Source organism: Manis javanica, chromosome 1 (genome assembly GCF_040802235.1).
Source record: "Manis javanica isolate MJ-LG chromosome 1, MJ_LKY, whole genome shotgun sequence".
In the NCBI taxonomy this organism is placed as follows: domain Eukaryota; kingdom Metazoa; phylum Chordata; class Mammalia; order Pholidota; family Manidae; genus Manis; species Manis javanica.
In genome coordinates this window covers 22,615,350-22,642,439 of record NC_133156.1, presented here as the reverse complement: position 1 = coordinate 22,642,439, position 27,090 = coordinate 22,615,350, and the positions used below count along the sequence as shown (strand labels likewise).

Below are 27,090 nucleotides of genomic sequence, written 5' to 3'. Positions count from 1 at the left end.
GCTGCAGAGGCTCCACCCCCTGACACGTCCTCGATCCACGTGACACGCCGCCCCGTCCTCCTACTGGTTCACCCCCGGCCGCTCGTTAGCATATTCAAACAGCTGCGGGGCGGGGCGAGCTTGGAGGCCGGCTCCCGGAACAGTTACTGAGCACGCGCGGAGGCGGGGCGGCGGGAGCGCGCGAGCGGGCGCGGGGGGCGAGCGGGCGGCTGCGGAGGCGGCTCCAGGAAGGGGCGGGCCGGTCGGCGGGGGCGGGGGCGGCTGCGAGTCTGCGCCGGTGCGGCCGGCCTCTGCTGGGCCTCGGCCGTGGTAGGGGTCGGCGCGCGGGGCGCGGAAGCCTTGCTCCCCCGGGGCCGCCCGAGCGGACACCTCCCCGGCGGCGAGCGAGGGGCTGAGTGGGGCGCGCGGATGGGCGGGGCGGGAGGGGGAGGTTGTGCCCGGGGGCTCCACGCCTCGCCCGGCCGCCGGCTCGCGGGGACGGGGACAGCGTCGCCCGCGGCCTTGCCGGGCCCCGGGCGCGGGCCGCCCTCCGGGGGCCCCAGCGGAGGAGCAGCAGGCCCTGTGTCCTCAGGGCTGAGGGCGATTACGCCGCTTCGGAAACCGAAGACCTCCTGAAAAACACGTTGCCCTGGGGACACACACTCCCGGGCCAGTATTTAGGGAGCCCCTCCTGCTCACCTTGCATTTCCATTTTTTTTGTTCTATATTCTGAAGTTCTCACGTGCTTACCAGTCGTTAGAGAAATTGTACCTGTTAACGGTAGTAGAAGAGAACATACTTCATGGCACTTTGTAAAAATTTTGAGTTTCATTACTTGAACTCTTCCTAATATTTAAGACGACCTCTGACCTGTTGATTTATAGTAAGGCTATTTCAGTAATATGCTCTGTGAGCACCATAGAGGAGTGGGATATTTTTAAGAGATTTGGACTAGAAATATGAAATACAGGTCTTAGATATTTGCTGCCAGCCAGTGAGCTAAAAAATTAGTCCCTGCCTTCAAAAACCTTACGGTTTTTAATAGAAAAATATTACGTAAAATTATTAACTAATACTAGGCAGAAAGTGATTAGATACCGAATAATTTTTTTAGAAAAAACTATTACTCTGGGATGATGAACTTTTTCCAGTGTTTCTCAAACTGGGATTCTAGATCTGGAGATAAGAATCAGAGTATTTGATTCTTTAAATTTTTTGTTTTAATTTTAATTGGAATATAGCATTGTAGTTGTTTGTCCCAGTTGTAAAGACAAGTTTTCTTTCAAAAGGATAATTTACAAGTGAAAGAGATTTTTATAGAATTGAGCTTCGGTTTTCTTTATCAGTGCTTTTCAACCTGGCCTGTGGACCTCTAACTCCCCTAGGACGTATTCTCCAGAATCCGAAGAATTTCTTTTTGCGTCACTCAGGTTAGAGAAACATGGCTTTAAAGGATCGGTAGGATTTGGATTTGTGGGTAAAGGAAAAGGAGCTACTGGTGGAAAAGTCCTAGACATCAAAAATGTAGTGAAGAAAGGAGGTTTGCGGGTGGCCTGGGGAACAGCGAAGCCCAGCAGGGCTGGAACTCCAGGGACAGGGCGAGTAGCAGGAGATCGGGAGGCAGATCGGATCCAGCAGTCAGGTGCCTTCATGCCGGGCTGAAGATTTGCCTCCGTATAAATGAGAGTTTTGAGGTGGGGTTGTCAGTGCGAAGCGGTGCTTGAGGAGAAACGATCTGCCGGAGTAGATGAGCACGCGTCCCGGCCCGACCTGCTGCAGTCGCTCAAAATGATTTCCCGTGGAACCGCCCGGCGTCCCCGTCCCTGACTGAATGGAGCTGGTCGGTTGTCCTACTAAGGGGAGGTGTGTGGCAGAGCCAGGATTGGGTGCAAAGGTCAGGAGAGCCAAGTCCGATGAGCCAGCCCGAAGCAGGTCACCAGCTACGAGCAAAGGCCATGTTTCCCGTTCAGAAGCCCAGAAGTGCTGAGAGCAAAGCCCTGAGGCAGAACAGGAAAGAAAGGAGGAGGAACACAAGGTGGCAAACCCAGGGGCAGTGAGAAACCTGGAAGCGTTGACAGGAAATAAAACTGAAACTGGCCCAGTTTATTCTTCGTGACTGGTTGACAATTCAGCTTAAATCAGAAGTTCTGGGCCAGGAGCTTCATGTCAGTATTGCGCATAGTGCTTAGAAATCCTGTAGCGAATCCCTATACCCAGAGGCATTCAGTGGAACTGGGCTGGGCCCTGACCACCTCATTTTTTAAAAAGCTCTTCAGGTGAATCTTACAGGTGATAGTGAGTAAGAACTATGTGCTTAAAGTGTAACAATATCTATGTGTCTGCGACTAGTAGTACTCAGTAAATAACTTTAAAACCTCGCATATCCTTAGAGTTACTGCGTTTCATAAAGAACTCAAATCAGAGCGGGGAAGAAACTATAAATGTGATAGCAAAATAGACACGGTGGGCTTGTATCATAGGCTTATTTAAGTTGCTTGAATTTGACTGACAAAAACCAAAAAGGGAAAACCGCATAGTGCCAGCGATCCCCACTGTCCCCTCTGGGAGCTTAGGCCTTGGAGTAAGCGGGAGGCAGGAGACATGAATCTCCTCTTCACTCAGTCTCTGTGATTCTAGGGAATTCTGATTAAAGCGGGTTTACTTTCTAAAACCTGGCCCCGAGACGGAAGCCAGCTCTTGCGCCAGGCTCAGCTGGAGAGACGCACACTCGTGCGGTGCTGCAGGGAAACCAGCTGTGAGCGCCGGGAAGATTTCCTGGGAGGGCCTTGCTCAGAACAAGTAAGTGAGAGGAAGCTTGCTCTTGGTCACTGTTGTTAAAGAAGTGCTGCCCAAATGCTATGGCTCCAGCTTAACAGGGAGTGAGTCAATTGCATGAAACCATCTGAAAGAGTGGTGACTCTGGCATCAACAATAACCTAAATTGTTGAAATGGAGCTATTCTAACAGAACCAAGAACTGGTTAATTAGATTCGTATGTAGGAGCTAACAGAGTCCTTTTACATTCTTTTAAACCAAGTAAGCAGCGTAATACAGTTTAAAAACAATAATGTGCCATTTACTTGGCTTGTGGTATCTGAATGTGCCATCTGAACAGAATGATCAGATGAACCTAGTGGTCCTTGTATGTGACCTAACAGAGTTTCTTTTGGCTGTCTTACCATCTCCTCAGCTCTGTTTTCATGCACTAAGATCCCAGTAGTAATGTTGAGAGGTTGAGAACAACAACAAAAAAGGAACCCAATAAGGATGAGATTAGATGTGCAAGTATGCTGCAGAATGCATTCAGGGAGCGTATGTACAGAGATTCAGTCCTGCTCATCCTGACACAGCAGTCCTCAGAAGAAATGCTACTAGGGGCTACCAATGAAAAGAAATAGAAGATTTCAATATTTAGTATTTCATAGTAGGAGTTGAAGGCTCAGATGATTCCAGGTCAGCCCCTAAGAATGGACATACCCAAACTGAGGATAAGAATCATAGATGACCCCTATGTTTATCACAGCACTATTTACAATAGCCAAGAAACGGAAGCAACCTAAGTGTCCATCGGGAGATAAATGGATAAAGAAGATGTGGTACATATACACAATGGAATATTATTCAGCCATGAGAGGAAAACAAATCCTACCATTTGCAACAACATGGATGGAGCTGGAGGGTATTATGCTCAGTGAAATAAGCCAGGTGGAGAAAGACAAGTACCAAATGATTTCACTCATATGTGGAGTATAAGAACAAAGAAAAACTGAAGGAACAAAACAGCAGCAGAATCACAGAACCCAAGAACGGACTAACAGTTACCAAAGGGAAAGGGACTGGGGAGGACAGGTGGGAAGGGAGGGGTAAGGGTGGGGAAAAAGGAAGGGGGCGTTACGATTAGCATGTATAGTGTGGGGGCAGCACAGGGAGGGCTGTGCAACACAGTGAAGACGTAGTCATTCTACAGCATCTTACTACACTGACTGATGGACAGTGACTGTAATGGGGTGTGGGGGGGTACTTTGTGAATGGGGTAGCCTAGTAAACATAATGTTCTTCATGTAATTGTAGATTAATGATAACTAACTGAATGAATGAATGAATGAATGAATGAATAAAAAAGTACCTTATATACTCTGTAGATGAAAAGGGCCCATCATTCTCTCTCATACTTTTGCCTGCCCCATCTCTGTCATTCCTGTTTCTCCCTTTAAGATATTTAATAAAATTATTTGGTATTTTGCATTATAAAAGTAAATATGTTAACTATAAAATATTTAGAGAGAAGATAAAACTAGATAAATAAAAACAATTATTTCTTTAAAAAAAATCATAGATGACCAGTTTCTCTAGCAAAAGAACATGAACATTGCAGTAGTTCTTTCCATTTTTTAAAAAAACGTTAATTGCACACCTACTATGTGAAAGGCACTATGGTAGGCCACAGAGAGTTTATAACCTCATGGAAAGACTGAAGACAGATAAGCAGATAATGCGAATACACTTCATAAGTCAGCAGGCCTCAGACATAGTAAGACCTGTCTGAAAGGACAGTTCTGAAAATGTGGGGTGACGTGCAGTATATCATCAATTCCTAGGCCACAGAATGCCACTCTAAGAAATGCCATTGTTCTTGAACCTCTGAAAGAAAGAAAAGCTCTAATTAAACTATGACACAATGCTTCCTTATCAATTAGAGTTTTCCACATTGTATCGAGTTCTAGCCAGGAGCATTGTGATACAATTAGAGTTTTCCACATTGTATCGAGTTCTACGCCAGGAGCATTGTGATACAATGTGTCATAACAGAATACTGCCCTCCTGTCTCCAGCATCTCCCCCTAGACCATTGGCTTCCCTCTGTGAGAGTCTTGCTGTCGGTGCTTTCTGTGTCCCATTAGAAGGCCTCAGTGACAGGTCTTCAGACCACAACCCACTTTTAAGCGGTGGTTGCCTGAATGTCTAGGGCTTGCTGCTGTCTAGTACCACCAGGAATAACCTTGTACAGGCTGTGACAGCTACAATACAAACTGCCTTCTGGTGACAGCATTGTAAGATGCCATTACTGCAAGTTGACTTCTAATTTTAGAGATGTTAAAATAGAAGAAATGTACATTTCAGAATCGGGAAAATACCATTTAGTGCTGGTAGCTCTTAGAGTAAGCATCATGAGAACATACGAAGATCTCCCTGAGCACCGAGGACAGACAGTCGACCTCACAGGTTAGTGACAGCGGGGCAGAGGGAGTCAGGACAGGAGGCTGTAAGGCTGGGCCACATCTTACGGGGGTTGCGTGCCCAAAAATGAGATTCTGAATTTTATCTTTGGGCGATAGGGAGACTAAGCTTTTGGGCAAAGGAGTGCTATAATCAGATTCTCATTGTAGACGATTTCTGTAACAACTGGGAAGATGGATTAGAATGGGAAGATAGTGGCAAGAAGACCAAGTAGGCAATTCCTGCATTAACCCAGGGAACAAGTAGGAATCCCTGTGGAATTGGCATCAGGGGAGGGAAGGAGAGGATTGTAACAGGCATGGAGGTGACAGAATTGGTGAGTAGATGCAGGCAGAATCACGGTTTTGTGAGATTAGATTCATCTTGTGTCATGTAAAGTGAGTATCACCAAACTACTGGTAACCATAAATTCTAATGACCAATGGTGTTTATTTAGTCAAATATTTCTTGAGTCTCTAGTATGTACAGGAGCTGGGAATTTAGCAGTGAAGAGAATGGAGGAAAATGCCTTTTCTTAGGAAGTTTACATTCTAGTCGGAGAGGCAGACACTAAGGTGAATGACATGGTGTGTTCCGTCCGAGTGCCGAAGAGGAAACACGAAGCAGGGAAAGAGGGCAGCGGTGCGGAGGAAGGAGGGCCGCAGTGTGAGATGTGAACAGGGCGGATGTCACTACGAAGACGACATTTGAGGGCAGAGGCCTGAGAGAAGCGAAAGAGCTCTGCAGACACCTGGGGTGAGACAGGCTGGGTCCGTTTACTCAAGTTTAGGAAAACGTGTGGTTTGAAATGCTGATCCACATTAAAGTCTTATCTGTTATTAAAGTTAAGTATTTGCTGGTAATTAGCATTCTTATAACACTAAGTATTATTAATAACAAGTATTCTTTACCGATACTTAATACATATTCTTATAATAGTCTAATTAATAATATGAAAAAGTATTATTTGCTGATAAGCATGAGCACCAATTATTAAACATTACTGAATATTATTGATATTAAATATTTAAAATTATTAAATATTATTGCAAGAGATATCTTAAATTCTACAGGTACTGTTTTAGATTCTGGGGATTCAGTGTTATATGAGATAGACCTAGCCCCTACCCTTCGGTTTTTGCCAGAAAATACAGGACTCAGAAACTGGAATTTTAGATAATGCCTCATTTTTTTAGTATAGTTATATACCAAGTATTACATAGAACATACTTATACTAAAAAATTATGTGGTGTTTATCTGAAATTCAAACTTAACTGGGCATCCTGTGTTCTGATTTGCTGAATCAGACTATTCTATGCCCTCACCAGATTTACAACCTAAACTACTGGAGGCAGAGATTAGTAAATACAGTCAGCTTACAGTAGATGTGCTGTAAACCTGGGGAGCCATAAATGAAAGGCCTGGGAACTCTGTGTGGAGGAAGCCCGCCTGCCAACCAGGAACGATCGCCCTTAAGAGCAGACACACTTGTCTCAGCCGTGCACTCTGCATTCCTGTGTATGTCGTTACACCGGCCTGGCCTAACTAACAGACTGTTGGTCCCTGAAATCTACTCTCATGCCTAAATTTATTCCAGAATCAAGTTTTCATATAATATACCAGCAATGAATAAAGTGTATGTAAATAAAGGCAACAACAAGGTTGTTAGGCCAAACCCTAAAAATACTTGTGCTATAGTCATCCTTCTAATACAGCTTTAAATATAGGCCAGTCACGAGGGACTGATCCACATAAGAAAATTACATATTTTGGCAGTTTCCCCAAGCAACTAACACTACATATTATTCCTGGCTACTACATGTTAAATATTTTTTTCTTTCAAAGAGTTATCGAATGTAGAGACAGGTGTTAAAGGCTCTGAACGTTACAAGACATGATTTCCGACTTCAGAAGGTGTAGAGCCTGGTAGAGGAAGTAAGGATACATAACACCAGGCAGAATATAATCAGTACCAGAAGGTGAATGCAAATCAGATCTCTAACTGAAGTGAGAAATTCATTCAAACTAGAGAACAAACAAAGCAATGGAATGAGGATGCATTTTTTCCCTGTAAAGTTTTACAGTTTTCTACCTTTAAATTTTCTATTTAACATTCTTTGTCAAAAATTTACAGAATGCAATGGTAACAGAAAAACAAGAATCAGTTTTAATCTCACTACCCACACATAGCCCCTGGTAACATTTTAGTACATATGTATCCCCTCCTTTATATTTAAACAAAATTGGCTTTTGTTATATATTCTTTTTTATTTTGCTTTTCTTCCACTTAATGTGAGCACTTCCTCATTAGATAGCTTTACAAAATGACTTTTAACGAATACATAATATTACAACCCCTGGATATATCACGATTTATTTTCCTCTTATTACTCGAGGTTCTGATTATTTCCAGATGTTTTACTTTTATAAATAGTGACACACTGAATAGCGCTATACATAAATCTTTGCATAATTCAACTATTCTTTGAACACTAGTTACTACTCTGGATTTTGGAGATAGATTAGTGAACAAACAGTCCCCAGTCCTGCCCTATGGGAGAGAAGGAGAGACAGTAAATCTGTCAGCTTTATGTTATGTCAGATAGTAAGTGCTCTGGAGAAAAAGGAAGCAGGGAAGACCAGTAAGAAATGGTGGGACTAAGTGTTCCCCCCACTTAGCTCTGCGGACCTGCCTTGGGGATATTGGGGGTTCAGGTCCAGACCACTACAAGAAAGTGACAATCACAATAAAGCAAGTCAGGTGAATTTCTTGGTTTCCCAGTGCATATAAAAGTTATGTTTACATTATACGGTAGTCTATTAAGTGTGCAATAACATTCTGTCTACAAAAATCAACATACATACCTTAATTAAGCGTACTTTATTGTTAAAAAATGCTAGCCATCATCTCAGCTTTCAGCAGCAATAATTACAGATCACCATAACAAACGTAATGATAATGAAAAGTTTGAGACATTTCAAAAATTACCAAACTGTGACCCAGAGAAAGGAAATGAGCAAATGCTGTAGGAAAAATGACAACGGCGGGCTTGACCGACACAGGGTCACCACGAACCCGGGGTTTGTGAAGAACACGGTGTCCACAAAGTGCAACAGAGCAAAGCCCATGCTACAAAAAGGACTGAAATTCCACTTGGAGTGGAATTTGATAAATGCCAAGAAAGTTCAGAATGCTATGAGGAACATTACCTGGGAGGAGAGGGCAAAATTTAGCCGAGAAGAAGGCAGACACCTGGGAACTCAACTTGGCAAAGCCAAGAGAAAAGAGAATTTCGTGAAGAAGAATGCGTTTTCTCAAAAGTTAGTGAAACATGAAGTGGAGACTGGACAAAAGCCGTTCATGGAGAAAGCCACTGTTGACTTCTACTAGGCTCTTGTTAGTGGGGTATAGAGACAGAAGCACTAAGGCCGATTAGATCGCCAGGGAGTGTAGGGGGTGACTGAAGACAGAGAATACAAACTTCTTCTTGAACTAAAAAAAAAAGTGGGACTGTAGCTCAGAGGACCAAAGAGAACCTTTATTTCAATGGAAAGGAAAAACCCGAACATGTTTTTAGGTAGAGAAAGAGCAGGGAAAAACGAAAGGTGAGAGAGGGATGGCAGCCCTCAGGAGGAGGACAAGGTCCAGAGCACAGGCGGGAACATCAAGATGTGAAGGAAGGGGCCCTGACTTCCAGGATCAGAAGTGACAACAAGAATGTGACCCATGCCTTGCACAGTGCCCAGTGTGAAGGTTAATCTTACGTGTCAACTTGACTGGGCCACGGGGTGCCCAGATGTTTGGTCTAAGATTATTCTGGGTGTGTCTGCAAGAGTGTTTCTGGATGAAATTGGCATCTGAGTGGGCAGACTGAGTAAAGGGGATGCCCTCCCCCCAAAGTGGTGGGCGTCGCCCAGGGCGAGACCTGTGTATGGCAAAGAGGCCCACCCTCTCGGAGTCAGAGGGACCCTCCTGCCACCCACGCGCGGACCTGTGGTCTCTGCCTGCCTTCAGACTCGGGCTGAAACCCTGGCTCTGCTGGGTCCCCGGCCCGCCGGGCCATGGGCCAGACCCACTCGGCCGGCTCCGCTCCGTCTCCAGTTGGCGACTGCAGATCTTGGGATTTCTCAGCCTCCATAATCATGTGACCCAGTTCTTTATAATCTCTCTCTTTCTTTCTCTCTATCCTAAAAATTAAAAATAAATCTATGTATAGAAGTGTATGTGTGTATGTAGATATGTCCTGTGTTGTTTCTGCTGGTTCTGTCTCTCTAGAGAACCCTAAATAAAGCCAGTTTACATAAGTATCTAATGGATGTTGAATGACTTAGTCAATCATAGGGAATGCGGAGGTGGAAAGGATGGATGCTGAGGAGGGCAGCAGGAAATGGGCGGCTGCCCACGCTGACCAGCGAGACGAAGGCCAGGGTGAATGCCCCAGGGAAGTCCCCCGAGTGCCAGTAGGGGACAGCATAGATGAGCAAGCAGATCTTCTGGGCTTTGAACAGGCCAAGATCCTGGCGGGCAGGTGGTGAGCCTACGTCTAGGAGATTCAGCAACATTCCCGAGGTGGCCAGAGCTCCGAGTCAGGAGTGTGACAGGAAGTAACTGGCGAAGACCAAGTCGTTTGGCATCAAGTAAATGGGAAGAAAAGAAAAATGTCATTGTCCCTGCTTGTGCTCTGCTCGAGCTGCCCGGGATCACTTAGTCTTCTACCATGCAAGCCAAGTGTCTTTCGTTTTTGAGAGCAGGAAGAGGAGAGCAGGTAATATTGACAACATAGTCCAAGGTCACAAAGCAGAACTGAACTGGAATCTGGGCAGGAGTTATCGGTGGCCCTCCATGGCAACTGGGGGTTAGGGACAGGGCTTCCAGTCCCTGTGAAGATGGTAGGAACTGGGTATCTAGCATGGAAATGAGGCAGAGACTCAGGCACAGAGGAACATACAGGGAGACAATTTGCTCATAAGATCAACGTGAAGGGTAACGTGAGAGCTTCTAGGATGTCAGTGAGAATAGACTATTAATATTCAGTTCAGTTGTCTCCAAAGATGCATGTTCTAAAACAGCAGAAACATAGTCTAACATCTTACTGTGCCATGTCTCATAGGGCTGATAGGTGAGGGGCACCTAGGAGCTCCAAAGACATGCACGTAATTCACCAGATCAACTGATGCCCCTCTTCCCCCTCTAAAACATGCCCACGGTGTGGTACACACTCAAAACTAGTAGGGTTCCCTTCTTCACAACTGTGGACGTCTGCTCCCACTACAAGTTTCATGCTTGTGGAGTGTGTTGTGTTTTTCTCCAAGCCCCTTTATAGCAATAGAACTTGTAATGATGTTAATTAATGAAATATTGTTTAAACCAATGAAATGTGGAACAAGTCATTAAAGAAACTGCTATCAAATTAAGAGTGAGCAAGAAAACTCCAAAAGCCTAGAAAAGGAAAGAATCTAGAAGGATTTTGTATTTCAAAAGATTGACAAGTGAAATAAATTTAGAAAGTTTAAGGTATGTAGCATCATTTTTTAAAATTAAAGTATCATTGATATACAATCTTATGAAGGTTTCACATCAACAACCTTGTGGTTTCAACACTGACACATATAATCAAGTCCTCACCCGCCCCACTGCAGTCACTGTCCATCAATGTAGTAAAATGCTGTAGAGTTATTACTTGTCTTCTCTGTGTAGCATCATTTTTTAAAGTCTGTAATTGACTTTTTCAATCTACCATCACTTGCCAGTTTGGAAAGAAAGCTTTTACTATACTCTGTATTGTACTTGTCTAGCATTTTTGTTCATTCTTTCTAAAAAAGCAAAATCTGTCTAGAAAACCAAAATTCAAGACCAGAGTCTTATGTTCTTTTCGTGACTCCATTCAACACTTTCATGTGAAACCTCAATGTACAGTATCAATGCTACCGTCTGTTTAGACTATTCCTCTAAGTCTTAAAGAGAGTATGGTCCCCATGTATTACATTTTCTATTGGGGACATTTATGGCTCACTAGTATTCATAAATTTACCAGGACTTACGCATTTGGGGGCCAGGTGACTGCTGCTGTTTCAGGATGGGCCAAACATGTAGTGTTTTAATAGTTCCTCTGTAAGGAATCTTAGAAATAATTGAATGCAGTTTTCTTGTATTAAAAGTAAGTATTTGGGTTATTAACAATAAGAATATGCAGACGTGTCAAAGACACTTACTTGCCCAAGGCAATTGAAATAAAATTAAGGGAAATGTTTAAATAGTTCCTAACATTGCATGTTCCCCATGATATATAACACTTCCAAGCTTCTCAAACCAGTTGTAAGTCAAATCACTAATGACTCTGATATCTATATATCAAATTACTGCCCCATTTCCCACCATCTGGGTTGCCTCCTCTCAGACACTGACTGAAAGGTCAACATTTTCTTTGCAGGTGAATCAGCTGGGAGTTGCAGTCATCCCTGAGTAAGGAGCCTGCAAACAAGGGTTATTTTTGTCATGTGTGTCAGTGGTAGGCAGTCTAGGCAGGCCTCATCTGTCCACTTATAATGTTGTAAGAACATGAGACTTTGTGTTTTCCTGTTCTGCCAGTCTTAATCTGTGCTCGTCAGCTGGTAATTAGCTGCTTCACCTCAAGTGTTGTAGGTCTGCTTTGGTACAAGTAATGGGAAGAAGAAAAGAAAGCCTGCCAGCTGAGCTGGCCTTCCTTAAAAAGCAGATTTTCTGGAACCACTCCTAATATGTCCCCTTAAGCCTGATTGGCCAGCCTGTGTCACATGGCCACTCCTATCGGCACAGTGGCTGCACTGCGTCGGAAGGGGGCCAGCGTGTAGCACTGGGGGGCTGCGGCCAAGGTCAGGAAGAGCGTGTGGGTGGCACCTGGCCCTGGGAGGTGCTGAAAAGCTGGTAGCTCTTATTTTATTAGAAAACAATGAAACTAGTGGTGGTGTCTCCAAATTTCTTCCATAGTAATTATGAAAAGTATTTTCACACATGTAAAGAACTAATTATGATAATAAAATAAATTTTAATAGAAAAAAATTTTTACTAAACTCTGCTTGGCACTGAAATATCGGGGTGGCAGCTTTAAAAACTCATTTGATTAACCAGATTATCATTGGACAACAGTCTATCATTTATGAATGTGCACTGCAGTCTCAAAATTTTTCAATATAAATGACCTTTTTCTCCATGTTTTATGAGTTGGAAACTATTTGTCTATCATACTTAATTATCATGAACAATATTTTATCATAACTAAAGCATGTTCAAATTGGTGACACCATGTTCAGAAAATAACATCTGATGGACCATTAAAATGTTGCCACAAATACGTATTAGTATTATTCATATATTGGTAAATAAGATCTTATCCTTCAAAACATGGAGATCATTAGGTTTCTGATTTCACCTGCAAGAATTCCCAGTTTGCTATAGGTGTTAGCATAAAAATGGCAATACTAGTAGTTTTACGTAAGGTACTTAATTTTGTGGAATGACAAGAAAAAATATGAATATGCATTTTATAAGAAAATTGACCATTTTTCACAGGCAAAAATTTTAAATATTAGCAGAATTCCATAGGTATAAAAATACCTAGATCTAACATCCGCCTCTTACACGTGACACATCGTGTACCCGTCAAACCCCATGATAAAACAAAACGTTGAAGCATGATCCAATATTGTGTTAACTGGCTTTTTATTAAATAGATTGTTGTAAATAAGTATCTTTAAAATTAACTAAATATGAGAGGTGTGTGTGCTTGTGTGCACCATAAAAGGAGGGGAACTAAGGATTTTTAAAGTCCATTAGGAGTCATCATGCTCAGTGTTTTGCAAATGCTCATATCTTTCAGTTTTTACGACTCTGAACAGTCATCACTGCAGTGGGTGAATGACGTGCGTGGGAGGGAGACGACCTTGCTGGGCAGGGCCAGCACCCACAGGGCTCTGCCTCGGTGCCCGTCAGGCTCTGCAGCCATGCTGACACCCTGACCAGGTCATTGTCTCACGAATGGGCTTAGCCCCCTAGTTTTTCATGGAGCAACCGAAAGATAAGCCCAAGACAAAGAGAGCTGACTGGACTCGATACTCAAGATCTAGGGCATCTCCCCATTTTAGGAGAGTGCAAGCAGTCACCAATATTTCAGGTAGATCAGGGGGATCCAATGTGTTTCCTTCAGTACGTGAACCCCACAATTTTAACATGACATACAGGCTCTTGGAATCGATTCTATCAGCCAGCCTCCCTCGCATCCTGTGTTTGGTCTTGGGATGGGAGCAGAGTGATGTGTGCTCTTTGGGGCTGTAAATTTAAGGGGAAAGAGCATGTATCCCCCACCTTTTCTCCATTTTGCTGCTGAACGTAACTGGACATCTTGGATCATGATGACAAGGGCCACACCTGAGGACAGCAGACAGTAAGACAGCAGAAGCCAGTGTTCTGGCCACTGCAGAGCTGCCATATGGCTTTGGACCGCCTGCACTTACGTTCTAATACTGTTTTGTGTCAGGACAGCCAAACAACAGCAGAGAACAGGAAAGTCTGTCGATTGTTTAACAATGAAGTTTTTCAGAAGTACCTTAGGTTTAAACCCATGGACCCAATCTATGCTTTCCCGGAGAGGCACCAGCCTTGGCTCCAAGCTGTGACCTCAAGATTACTCCCTTCCTGTATGGCCACAAGTGCTGAACACTGCCCCAGCCAGCTGCGGGGACGGAGCCCCCTTCTGCAGTCTGACACGGGGCCATCAGCGCCAACACAGGCCTCCTAGAGCCTTGCCTAGAAAAGTTTGATCATGTGGTGGCGTCTGTGGTCACTCCTGGCTTCCAATGGAAGTAAGAACTGGAGACTTAGACATCAGAGACCACTACAGTGAACAAGGGGCACCCTGTCTGACCCTAAAAGCCACTGAGATGACCACTGACTCAGCGCTATGCAGATCTTTCTCTGGCAAGTATGAACTTTAGCCCGAGATCAGCATTTACAAAACTCCCTGCGCTAACGTGGAGAATGACTTTATTATGAGATATCACTCATTCTGGGTACCATATGCACCCTGTAGATTCTCTCAATACTGCAATAATTCCAAAACCAATAAATACATTCTATTTCTGTTTCTCATTTTCTTGGTATTTTTTTTTTTGGCTGTGATAAAATATACATTACACATAGTTTACTATTATAACCATTTCTAAGTACACAATTCAGTGGTATCAAGTATATTCTTGTTGCCATGCAACCACCGCCACTCTCCATCAGCAGAACTTCATCACCCCAAACGCAAACACTGCGCGCGCTCAGCACTGACCCCCACTGCTCCCTCTTCCTGTATCTTGGCGACCACTATTCTACGTTCTGTCTCTATGAAACTAGTCTAGGTGCCTCATACAGGTATGAGGGATGATATCATACAATATTTGACTTCCTGTGTCTCGCTTATTTCACTTAGCATGATGTGTTCACGGTTCATCCGTGTTGTGACATGGGCGAGATTTCATTCCTTCTGGAAGCTGAATAACAGTCCGTTGCATGGGAAAACCGGATTGCCTACCCATTCATCCATTGATGGATATGCGGGTTGCTTCCATCTTTTGGCTACCTAAAACCTCTGCCTCTGTGAACAACTGGGTTCTATAAGTATCTGTTCAAGTCCCTATTTTCAATTATTTTGGGTATATACCTAGAAGTGGAATTTGCTGCATTATGTAGTAATTCTGTTTAATTTTTTAAAGAACCACCATACTATTTTCCACAGCAGCTGTACAATTTTATGTTCCTATCAGTAATGTTCAAGGGTTCCAATTTCTCCACATCCATGCCAACATTTATTATTTTCTGCTTTTTATTCTTTATGTAGCCATCCTAATGGGTGTTAAGTCATATCTGCTTTTCATTTCTAATGTCCTCAATCTATTAGAATTTCAGAAACCCCTTCCAGTCAGTTCTAGTGTGACTCTTTTAGCCTGATTGCATTCCTTGATAAAGTAGTTAATGGAGGAGTCAGGTGTGGGGTGGACTTTCAGGGTCACCTTGTCTACTGGTTTTCACACTTCCTCAAAGTTCCTTCCCCAGTTTTCAACCAAACTACTTCTGACTCTGACTTCATCCATTTTACATAGTACGTGTCCAGGTAAGTTTGTTTGGTAATAGAGTTCCTCAGCTTAAAAGATTGATAACTTAGATCCAACACACATTCTCTAAGGTTCGGAGAGACCAAGTGACTCTCCGTGGCCTTCCAGCAAGGCGGCAGCAGAGGCAGGATTCAAACAGGGATCCAATGAGGCAGGAAGTGTGCCTGCTGCAGTCGCGACACACATTCTTCCAAGTACTCATTTCTGCGACGTGTATCACACACACAGTCTAACTGCAAAAGAGAATTCACTTTCAGAATAGACTGGTTGGTCTTTATCCCCCACCAGTTTGATGAGGAAGATGGTGAGGAGTCAGAGGAAAGAGATCTGCTCTGGTCGCCTTTAACAAACATCACGGAGTTGGGGTCATACAGCACACAGGCCTCCCGGACTGGCTTCTTTGACTGAGGCATGTGCACCTAAGATCACTCCATGCCTTTTTCACTAAATGATAGCCCATTTCTTTTTAGCACTGGATAATAATAGTCCACTGTCTAGACGGACCAGGTTATTTATCCATCGCCTATAAAGGGCATCTTGGTTGCTTCTAAGTTTTGGCAATTATAAATAAGGCTGCTATAAACATCTGTGTTTGGGTTCTCATGTGGCCATAGGTTTGCAACTCCTCTGGGTAAATACCAAGGAGTGGGGCCAGATTGCTAGACTGCATGGTAAGAGAATGTTTATTTTTGTGAGAAACTGCCAAACTGTGCCATTTTGCATTTCCCCCAGCAAAGTGCAAGAGTTCCTGTTGCTCCACATCTTCACTGGCATTTGGTGCTTTCAGTGGTCTGGACTGTGGCCATTCTAATAGGTGTGTCGTGATATCTCATTATTTTAATTTGCAGTACATTTCATTTTTAAATTATGTTTCCCAGCTTCTTTATAGATATGTTCTGGTTTGCAAAACAAAAATAATACTGTAAAAGAATCTTCGACAACATGATTCAACAAAAGGTAATGTTTGATTGTTGTTGAACCTAACTCAATAGCAGAACGGTAGACATTAAGTGTTTAACCATGCAACGTCCCTCAAGAACTTTGGCATCTGGATCTTAGGCTCTGTCTTCATTCCAAGGCCTTCCTTTGACCTAGCAGTTTCCCTGCCAATATAGTAGACCTCACCTCCCAGTTCCATTAAGGCTGTCAAGCTAGAGCCACTTTATGTTCAAGTCCAGCTCTGCTGCTATTGGCTGCGTGAACTGGGATCACCGTCGCCCCCGTCTAGAGCCTTAAAGCCTTGCAGCTTGGCTGCCTGACCGATCCAGCCGCCACTCCAGCCCGGCCTCCCGCCTCTGCAGCCAGCCATACGGAACCACCAGTGCAAATTTGCACAACGATGAATGAGTGACTGGATCCTGCACACCGATGTGCAATCATCCTGGTGTCTGTGAACAGCCACTCCACCCTAAATTAATGCTAATTTTAATGTTCAAATCAATGGTAAAAATATGCTTGTTTCATTTACACACAATTTAAAATTCTCCCTACACTAAAAAAATTAAAAGAATCAGTTTTCAGTACTGTTCTGAAGTCCCTCTCCCATCTCCTGGATCTGATGTGGGGGCAGCTGGTTCTATAACTGGAGTACCTGGGAAATTCTAAGGGGCAACAGCAGATTTTATACTTATTTGTTTATGAATCTACATGGGGATTCTTCTCATTGTTCCTCCCAATTCCTGGGTCTGGGGGAAGGAGGAATGTAGCAACAGAAAGACCTAAGTCATGCTTATATTACATATATATTTTTTCTTCCTTGTTTTTTTTTAATGAAATATAATTGGAATACACTAGTTTCAGATATACAACATGAGGTAATATTTACATTATTATGAGATGATCACCAGAATGTCTAGTAAACATCCATCACCACACAGTTACAAAATTATTTTTTTGTGTGATGAGATCTTTTAAGATCTGCTTCCTCAGCAACTTTTGCATAAACAATACAGTATTGTTAACTATAGGTCCCCTGCCTCTCTTTTTAGTATAATTTTTAATGCATTTCGATATCTAAAATGATGAATGTCTTTACTTTCTTGAAAGACTACATTATCTTTAATTTTAACCCAACTCTTGCTTCACAAAATGTCCACTATTCTTACATGTTTATGCTAAATAATTACATCATGGGTCAATATAGAGAAAGGGGATCGAGGGAGAATGGACGTTTAGAATTTCTTTTTATTTCACTTTCCAAAAAGACTGAAAAGGCATTTAAAAATTTTTGAATGGCTGCCTGTAGAGTAAAGACTGACTCTAGAAACCACGACTTCCCAGGTTTGGATTCCAGCTCCATCCTCACGAGCTGGGTAAGCTTGGATAAGTTTCTTAACCTCTCTGTGTCCTCAGCGGTATCAGTGGGATGATATGATAACACTTACTTACAGTCTTGTGAAGACTGACTGAGGAATACATCAAGTTCTTGGACAGCAGGTCCAGGCAGATGGCACATGCTCAGCAAATGTCCAAATACGGGCTTATGAGCCTCCCTAACATAGGCACAAGAACAGAAACTTATGCTTTGGCCATGACCTTATCACCAGCATCTAGAAAACAGCAATAAATATTTGCGGTCAGCTAGGTTCCGCAGACATTTAGGAATACTTAAGACAGATAACCAGAGATCCAGCGACAGGTGAAAACGGGGCCCTTCTTCGCGAGGCGAAGATGGGCAGGAAGACACTGTTCTCTCCCCATGGTCTCTTTGCATAAGCTGTTCCCTCTGCGGGAACGCCCCCAGCCCCACCCCCACCTCCTCCTCGGATTACTTTCTACCATTATGCACACCCTTAAACTCTCAGCTCAGATTCTACACCCTGCAGAATAGCTTTCCTTGTGCCACAGTCCGGGAGGGGGAGCTTGCACAGCTCTGGTGCAAATTCCCACCATGTTCGTGATGGGTGGCGATTTGCCTGCCTCCCTGCAACGGGCTACCCAGAACGACTGGCGGTCAGGACAGGACCCCAGCTCTGGGGCCTTCGGGCCCAGCCCAGCGCCAGCTACATTGCGGGTGTGCAGTAAAGAAACCACTGATGTTTCAAAAGCCGGACATTTGAACAGCAGCCATGCCACAGCGTAAACAGGCAAAGCCGAGCACAGTACCGCCAAGCATTCTGACGTGGCGTGTAAGCCAAGCCTGACAAAGTCTCCCTTCCGCCCTTCCTAGGTAGTAAATTGTTTTCAAAGTCACAGAAAGGAAATAACTTAGTGAAGTGGTGAGACGTGAAAGTAAAATGGCAACGGTCACGGCGAGTGACCAAGGAACCGCGACACGGACCCCAGGGAGCCTCCCTGCAGACACACCTGCCCGACGGGAGTCATTTTCGCGCAGCAGAAATCCTCCTCCTTTACTAAATCAATCCCTCGCGGCAGAAGTATTTCATAGGATACCTTTCAAGTGGTAAAGACATTAGAATGTCTCCGCTGTCGGAGAGGAACAATAGACGTCCACCAAGGCAGGCAGGCGACCGCTACTCTGCACGGATCAACTTGGTGGCGACCCCGGCCGGGTTCAGGGTCACCTGAGCCGGAGCCTGCGCGCTTTCCGAAGGCCGACTTCTTGTATCAGTCTCACGGTCCTCCACTGCGCAGGGAAGGCAGGCTTTGGTGAGAATGGACCACCTTACTAAAAGGGAAGGGTCCCAAATGCCCTTCGCTGCAGGCGACCTCCCATGTGCTGCCCTGAGTGTGTCCCTGTGCCTCCCCGTCACCCACGCAGCCTCCCCGCCTGCTGTCTCCCCGCTTCCGCCGCAAAGCCTGTTAGACCCGGAGCTGTGAGGCCATGACCGTTCGCTTGAAAATGGCCTAGAGCTTTAACATGGGCTGTCAGTCATTTAATAGATGAAGTAATCCAAGAAATCCAAGAAAATGAATTCCTGATTTTTAAAGTTTCAGGCATCAACAAGCAAGTGGTGGGAGGGGTTTCTGGGTCTTGCCCATGGCAGCTGTCTGCTCCACCTACTTAGACGGCTTATGTGTCTTAAATCTTAGTTTCTGTTTTTAAAAAAAGTCCCTTCCTTCTTCCATAAAATTTGCCTAGTGTTGTAGCCTCCAAAATATTACAACCCCATGCAATGCTTTGAGAGGACCCGCGGTTACGGAGACATCGGGGCAATCTTTCACCCAAATACTTCATCATATTATCTGAAACTATAAAAAATGAATCTGGCTACAATCTCTCACTCCCGGAGTCAAGAGCAGAGGGGAAAGGGTTTTGAATCTAACAGCTAAAATCACTCTGGAAAACAACCCGTGTTCAATCACATCCAGACAAGACTGCTGTGGGCTCCTAAGACCACCGCCGTGGGTCCATCGTGGGCTGTCTTGCCCCTTTCCAAATTGTTTACAATCAGCCCTCCTTCCCCAGGGGTTTTGGAGTGAATCATCAACGTTTCTTTTTCAAGCACACTATTAAATTAGGCCGCAGCCTGGAACCACACATTTGTTCTCGCAAGCGCTTCTCCCCTGCCGTCAGCTGGAATGGAAACCGGGACTTCGGCGGGCAGCCCTCTTCTCCTGCAAAGCAGCGGCCGGGGCGCCCAGACCCCCACTTGGGCTGCCTGCACCATTTGGACACATTTAAAAATGATTTTTAAGGGTTGGAGAATTAATGCTAAAATTGGCACAGGCCAACTGAAATTTATATGAAAATTCATAATTTCTTTTAACTCAGAAGCAATCTGTGTCATTCACATTGAGAAAGAGGTTAAAAACAACTTCTTCCTCTGAATCTCAGTCTTATAGAAGATGTCTTTAGAAGACATCCACATGTTAAAATAAACCAGTGCTTCTGTGTTGTACACCTGAATCTAATGTAATACTGTGTGTCAACTACCCTTCAATAAAAAATAATTATCTACAAAAAAATAAAAAATAAACCAGTGCTTTTCAAATTCCAGCTTCAAGAACTTAGAGATGCTTTCAGTACACTTTTAATTTCAGGAAATAGCAATTGTTGAATATAAAAGTATGTCATTATAATAATGGCTACCATTTAGTGACATGTTTATGAAGATCAGGCCTTTAGGGGAGGTTGTCAATGAGATGACATCCGGAAACGCACCACTCCCGAATTCACGTGTCCATTTAACGCGGTGCTGTCACCCTGCTAGCAATAAATAAAACATACAAAAACTCCTGTCTTGTGGCCTTTGTGTTTCAGGGAGGGTGGGGTGAGACCGATGATAAACAAAATCAGTCCGTAAGTATAGGAGGAAAGGACACGGAGAGAACGGAGCAGGAAGGAGACTAGAGCGGCGGGGACTGCAGGGCAGGGCCCGAGGCAGGAGGGCCCGCAGAGCTCGAGGGACCAGCGGGGCCTGTGCGACCGTGCGACGGCCTGGCGGAGGGTGTTGAGTCACGGAAGTAGGGTGCGAGCGGGAGGGGTGGCCAGATCACAAAAGCCTCGTAGGGCATTGTGACGAATTTGAATGTACAACTTGGAATGAGGTGGGAGCCACTGGAAGATTTTGAACAGTGAAATCACATTGTCTGACTTAGTCTTTGAAAGGTGATTTTGCAAATAGGTTTAAGAAAGACAAGGATAGAAGCCAAGAGATTAGATGGACACACACTGGGCACTCCAGAAATTCTTACTACAAATTGGACTTTCACATTAAGTTCTGTCTTTGTCACTTATGCCACCTTTAAATACTAACTTCATTCTCCATGTTCTTTGGGGTTGAAATATGTTCAAAGTTAAAGCAATATTTTGAAACACCGAATAACTGAAAGGACTACGTTTCAGACTGTTTGCCAAGTCACTGTCCCGCATTTGACTTCTCCTTTTCCCCCTACTTCGGGCAGAGTTAAGCGCAGCTTGCTGTCTGTGCACAGCCACTGCAAGTCGGGGGCAGCGGATGACAGCTGCAGCAGCGCGGCCCCATGGCCAGCACTGAGTGTCCTCCGTGCCCCAGGCGCAGAGCTGGGCCCCACGGAAGCAGCCCGTTTGGTCTCTGTGGCCCTTCTCAGTAGGCACTGTCCCTCCCCGCCAGCAGGAGAAGTTCAATAACCCGGCATGATACCCAGCCGGCCACTGGCCTGGCCAGGCCTGGCCTGGAGCCGAGGCCCAGGGCTCGGAGCCTGTGCAGATTATATTGCTACTTCCTCCAGCTGCCCCAGAAATCGCCCCTCTGGGAGATGAGGAGAGAGGGGGCCACAGGAAACCGGCCGGAGGGCACGGCGGGGCGCCCGCACTCGTTACTGCGGTCTGAGGGGACCACGTATTCCTAGAGGAGACTGGAAGGAGAGGACAGAGTCGAGACCAAAGGATTGTATCAGGGCTCAGCAGCCTCTCCAGGGCCCAGAGAACCGTGTCTGTGGGCCTGGCACCCCAGCACCAGCAGCCAGAATACTTCACCGGATGGGAAGGCACATTCGGTTTTTCTGCGTCGGGAGTGAAACACCCTCCAATTCCCTTGTGCTTGTTAATGAACCAATGGCATTTCTGTTTATAAATCAGCCTTTTGTGGGTTGGATTTGCTTGAATCGGCACCTCCCCGCCTCCCAAACTCCCACTGCTACCCCCCTCCTCCTCCCCCAGTGCCCCACAGCCCAGAGCCCTGTCAGTCCCGGGCGGCACCACAGCGATGCCGCCGAAGGTGCCTGCCCGCACGAGCCTGCACCCACTGCCCGTTACACAGCACGGTTCCCAGTGTCTGTTCCAAGTTCTTCACGACATAAAACAAATGTTCTGGGGGAAAGGTGTCTGTGTTACTTTGTGCCACGAATGCGACTTATTTAGGTTTCTCCCATCTAACTGAAGAACCTTGGTACAGAAATCTTGTTGGTCCTTTGCACCCAGGACGTGCCTCCCAGGAATGCACGGTCCCTAAGTTACTTGCCATCTGAGGTAGGGAAAGCTGAAGTGGTGGACATTTATATTTAGTGCAGTCAGTGTGGCATGCATCCCAGATTCATCCCTTGCTCTAACTTGGTGAGAAAATGAATCTGGAGTTTAAATCAGCTGGTTACTGACAATATTGGAAAAACACCAGTTTTCTCAGCTGCGTCTCACCTTGTGAACAGACTCATTATCAGGTTTTACCTCCCATCTAACTCCTTAGGAACACTGAGCACATTGTTTTTCTCATGTAAACATTTGATCTATTTTATATATACTGCATATATTGTGTGTGTATGTGTATTACATAAGTATATATTTCTTTTATTTTTAAACAAACCCTGCTTACAGTAGTGGTCTGTGGGGAGAAGAGCATGGTGGCTAGGGACTGGGCCAAACAGATTTTATTCCACCGTATGTATTATTTTCTACCTTTTGAAATCTGAACAGTATTTGTAAATTATCTATTCAAGTTCCTGACTTGATTTACTTTTAAACTAAAACGATTTCAGATTTTACAAATTTATTCTTATGCAGAGTGAAAGCACCATATTTTCATTTATAAAGGACTTACTTATTTCTTTAAAAATAGAAGAATTAACTGCTCTGGATACATATTGTTGTAGGAAAATATTCCTCAAAAATGAGGAATATTGTTAAAGAAGCTCCCCCTTCTGATAAATATTATGCCATTTTCAAGTAAAAAGTCTAACAACATATCCTTAACCATAATTTTAAAGAGATTTTACAGCAATGCCATGTTTCCTCAGCTGACATCAGGAGCAGCGGAATACAGACGCAACAGCAGGTGCCGAGAGGCATGTCTTTCTGCGTGAGGACCAAGTGCCACGCGCACATTCCCCTGATGTGAAAAAAAACACAAAGATGGTACTGTCACCACTACTTTTTTTAGTATTTGAGAAGACAAAATAACAAGTATAAATATTCTCAAGGAGAAGGTAAAATTATAACTTGTACAAGATAGTACATGAAAAAAGAGAGAAATCCTTTAAATCTGTTAGAGCTAATAGGTGAGTAGTCACAAAACGTTTCAAAGTCAATAGGCTAGGTGTTGGGACAACTGGATATTCACATGCAAAAGAATGAAATTGGACCCCTACCTCACACCATACACAACAATGTACTGAAAATAGGCCACAGATCTGGAAATAAGAGCTGAAACTGCAAAACTCCTAAATGAAAACGTAGGACTAAATCTTTGTGATCTTGGGTTAGGCAATGGTTTCTCAGATATGACACCAAAAGCACAAGTGACAAATAAAAGACAGATAAATGCGCTTCATCAAAATTAAAATCTTTTGTTCTTCAAAGGACACCATCAAGAAAGTAGAAAAACACACAGAACAAAAGAAAATATTTATGAATCACTTATCTGATTTATCTAGTATATCTGATATTCAGAATATATAAGAACTCTTGCAAGTCAACCATAAAAAGATAAATAGCCCAATTTAAAAATGGGCAATGGACTTGCAAAATATACAAATGGTCAGAAAGCCCATTAAAAGAGGCTTGTTGTGTTTCGACACCAATTGGATGTAGCACAATTCAGTCCTAGTGCTAACCACCTGGAGTTAATGCAGACCACACAAAATAAAGGGCATGCCCCTCACAGGATTACCCTTATTTCAGATGTCAGCTGCCCTCGGAGGGTAGCAGGCCACCCACACTTCTGACCAATTGGCTATAAACTCAGGAGTTTTCATGACTCCCTGAGATTCGATAATTCACTAGAATGACTCACAGAACCCAGGAAAGCTATACTTGTGATTACAATTTTATTATGAAGAATAAAAATTAGAAACAACTAATAAAGAGGCACACCCAGAGCCAGAGGGTGGGGGAAGGGCAATGTGAGTGACAGCTAATGAGTATGGGTTTCTTGTGCGGGTGATAAAAATGTTCTGAAGTGGATAATGGTGATAGTTGCACAACCTTGAGAATGTACCAAAACACACTGAAAACTACACTTTAAATAGATAAATTTCATACGATGTGGATTATATGTCAATAAAGTTGTTTAAAAATAAGTCAATGTGCTCAGCAAGACTGAAAGAGTACAATGAAAAAAGCCCTATTTACCAATAACAATCCTAAGAATGAATTTAACATGAAATATGCTGTTAGGCCCATGAGATGAATCTACAAAGCCTGACAGAGGGTCATGATCAAAGGCCTACATCAATGGAAGGATAAACTACGCTTCTGGATATTTTAATATTGTAAAAAGTAAATTCTTCTGAAATTCACATATAAATTTGATGGTATCCCAATGAAAATCCACGAGGATTTTCTGGGGTGGGAGGAAGAGGAAATGTGCCAAAATTAGTATAAAAATATATTAGTATAAAAAAAATAGAAAGAATATATTATATGTAATATATTATAAAAAATATATGAATGAAATATGTCAATGTAGGTTCATCAGTTGTAACAAATACACCATCCTGGTCAGGAGAGTGATAATGAAGCCTATGCATGCATGGGGGCAGCGAGGATATGGGAAATCTCTTTAATTTTGCTGTGAACCTAAAACTGCTCTAAAAAATTTCTTTTAATATATATGGAAGAATAAATATATATAAGAATAGTGGACATTTTGAAAAAGAGGAGTATTTAACATTAAAGATAATATAGTCTTTAAAAAAGGAAGGAAGAAATAGGGTCACAGAGATACCAAAATTCATTATAAAATGGTACTGATTAGAATATAGTATAGACATAGGACTCACACACAGAACAACCAATCAGAGTCCAGGAGCAGTTTTAAGTTATTTAAGAATTTATTATATATTAATAACAGCATTTCAAAGGAGGAGAGAAAGGATGGATTATTTCATAAATGTTGGGATAACTGCCTAAACAATAGGAAATAATAAAGTTAGAGTCCTCCTGCACAGCTGTAATAAAAATTTCATAGGTTAAAGTTAAATGTAAAGAAGTTCTGATGACTTCATAAATTACTGAGAGAAAATACAGTTTCTCTTATATAATCTTGGTGACTGAATGTATTTCTTTTTAGCGTTGCAACATAAGCAGAATTATAAGGGAAAAAACCGATACATTACATTATGTAAAATATATCAATCAATCAACTTGGCATCAAGGGGCTGTTTTTTAGAAGGAGCCATGTCACACCCTCTGCTGGGGGATCCTTAAGGAACATTGTTGAACTGGCTATTTAATTTTATTACTTACTCTTCATTTCTTCCAGAAATACATGGACTGAAATCGGGCTTGATGCTGTAATGCTTCCTCAAGAAACAAAAATAAACTGTAGCACAACGGGATCAAACCTTGGCTCTCCCCTACTGGAAGGCGTTCAGAGACCAGTTCTGATGAGCAGAGACACTGCTCCCTGTGGTCGGCAGACGTGGGGCGCCGGCCGACCGGAGGTTTTCTCTTCCGGGAACGTGCGTGGAGCTGTGTGCGAGCACATCGGCCGGCCTGGGAGCGTCAGGTGGCTACTCTGTAGCCTGCTTCGTTCGCCTTTTACACGGTGCCTGAACCCACACAAAGTGTGGAAAGATCTGCATGACTTGGGTATTTATTATTTGAATGTGCTACTAATGAGGTCTCCTAGCGTTTCGGGCTGGGTTCCCCAGGAAACAGAGAGGGAGGCCCTGGGAAACAAGTCCCTAAGGGAGGTGCAAGGCACGGCTCGCCCGAGTTTCTCCTCGGTAGGCAAGAGGCCTGGGTCTTCCCACTCTCCCCCCGCTGCGCCCACTCCTCGCCCACCATGCAGAGGGGACCTAAGCACGAGGGAGGTCGCTTCTTCCAGGCGAGTCCTGGGGAGGACTCAGCCGGGAGCTGTCAGCCGCCCACACTCCCGGCGCCTGGGGGCCTGAGGGCCTGCGCCCTGAAGGAGGAGCTAGGCTCACTGGTACGTGTCTCCCCGAACTCAAATGCTGAAACCCCAGTCCTCACCACGACGGCACCTGGAGGTGGGTTAGATGAGGTTGTGATGGCAGAGCCCCCCCAGAGGGTTAGTGCCTTGTAAGGAAAGACGGACACTAACTCCCGTCGTGCACACATAGGACAGGAAGGTGAGGACACATCCAGGAAGGGGGCTCACCAGAGCCTGGCCATGCCGGCTCCCATCTCAGACTTCCAGCCCCAGAACTGTGAGAAATGAACATTGGCTGTTCAAGTCACCACGTAACTTGTTTTGGTGACGCAAACTTTCTAAGACACCGGACATCGCAGAAAACTACACCCGTTAACACCATGACTTGTCCTGTCACTGGGACATTCCCAAAGGCTGTCGTATGCAGGAAAAATGCAAAGGACAGAAATTAATGGTTGAAGGTAAAATCCTTAAGAAGGCAGCTCTGCATTTTTACCAAAGAACATTTAACTTCCCGTGCAGTCAGAGAACCGTTGCCCGGCACCGCCTGCCCGTGATCAGTCCGGGTCGCGCAGTCAGTCGTTCTGCCAGTGGACACGTGAACCGAGTGCCCGGGAGAAGGTGTGAATTACCCTTGCTTTCCAGTGTCTCTGCCACTGCGGGTCTCCATCCGTGTGCCTTGTTCAGGATGCCAGCAAGACCACTCAGAGGGGGCTGCTCATTTCACAGCGAACAGCAAAAAATCTTTGATTCGAACTTGGTCTTGAAAAATGAAATAATTGTGAGACTGTGTTTATTTACTTTATACTCAACAAGATGTAGGGTATCGTGTTAGCTGCAGGCTAACTTTGAGAACTAAGACTACATCAGGTGGTTGACTAGAATTTTTTTAACATAGTTTTTTCCAACAAAATTGTATAATGGCACCAATGACATGCTTCCCTTTATATTTTATTTAAGCAGCAAGGAAATGAAGATGCACATTTGTTTGAGAGTTTAATTAATTAATTACCAAGGTCTCTCAATCCTTTCATTTGAACACATGGGG

At 44.0% G+C, this 27,090-nt stretch overlaps 1 long non-coding RNA gene across 3 annotated transcripts; it reads left to right on the top strand.

The window, feature by feature from the left end:
- The first annotated feature begins 328 nt into the window (after window positions 1-328).
- LOC140848031 (uncharacterized) lies at window positions 329-25,642 on the top strand. Of its 3 annotated transcripts, none has more exons than XR_012128486.1 (4): window positions 329-1,842; window positions 2,617-2,778; window positions 11,628-16,144; window positions 25,410-25,642. It is a non-coding gene; the product is annotated as an uncharacterized lncRNA (long non-coding RNA). The 3 variants fall into 3 exon arrangements; XR_012128485.1 differs by having other exon boundaries at window positions 330-2,778; window positions 11,628-11,680; window positions 13,053-16,144; XR_012128484.1 differs by having other exon boundaries at window positions 329-2,778.
- Window positions 25,643-27,090: the final 1,448 nt, after the last annotated feature.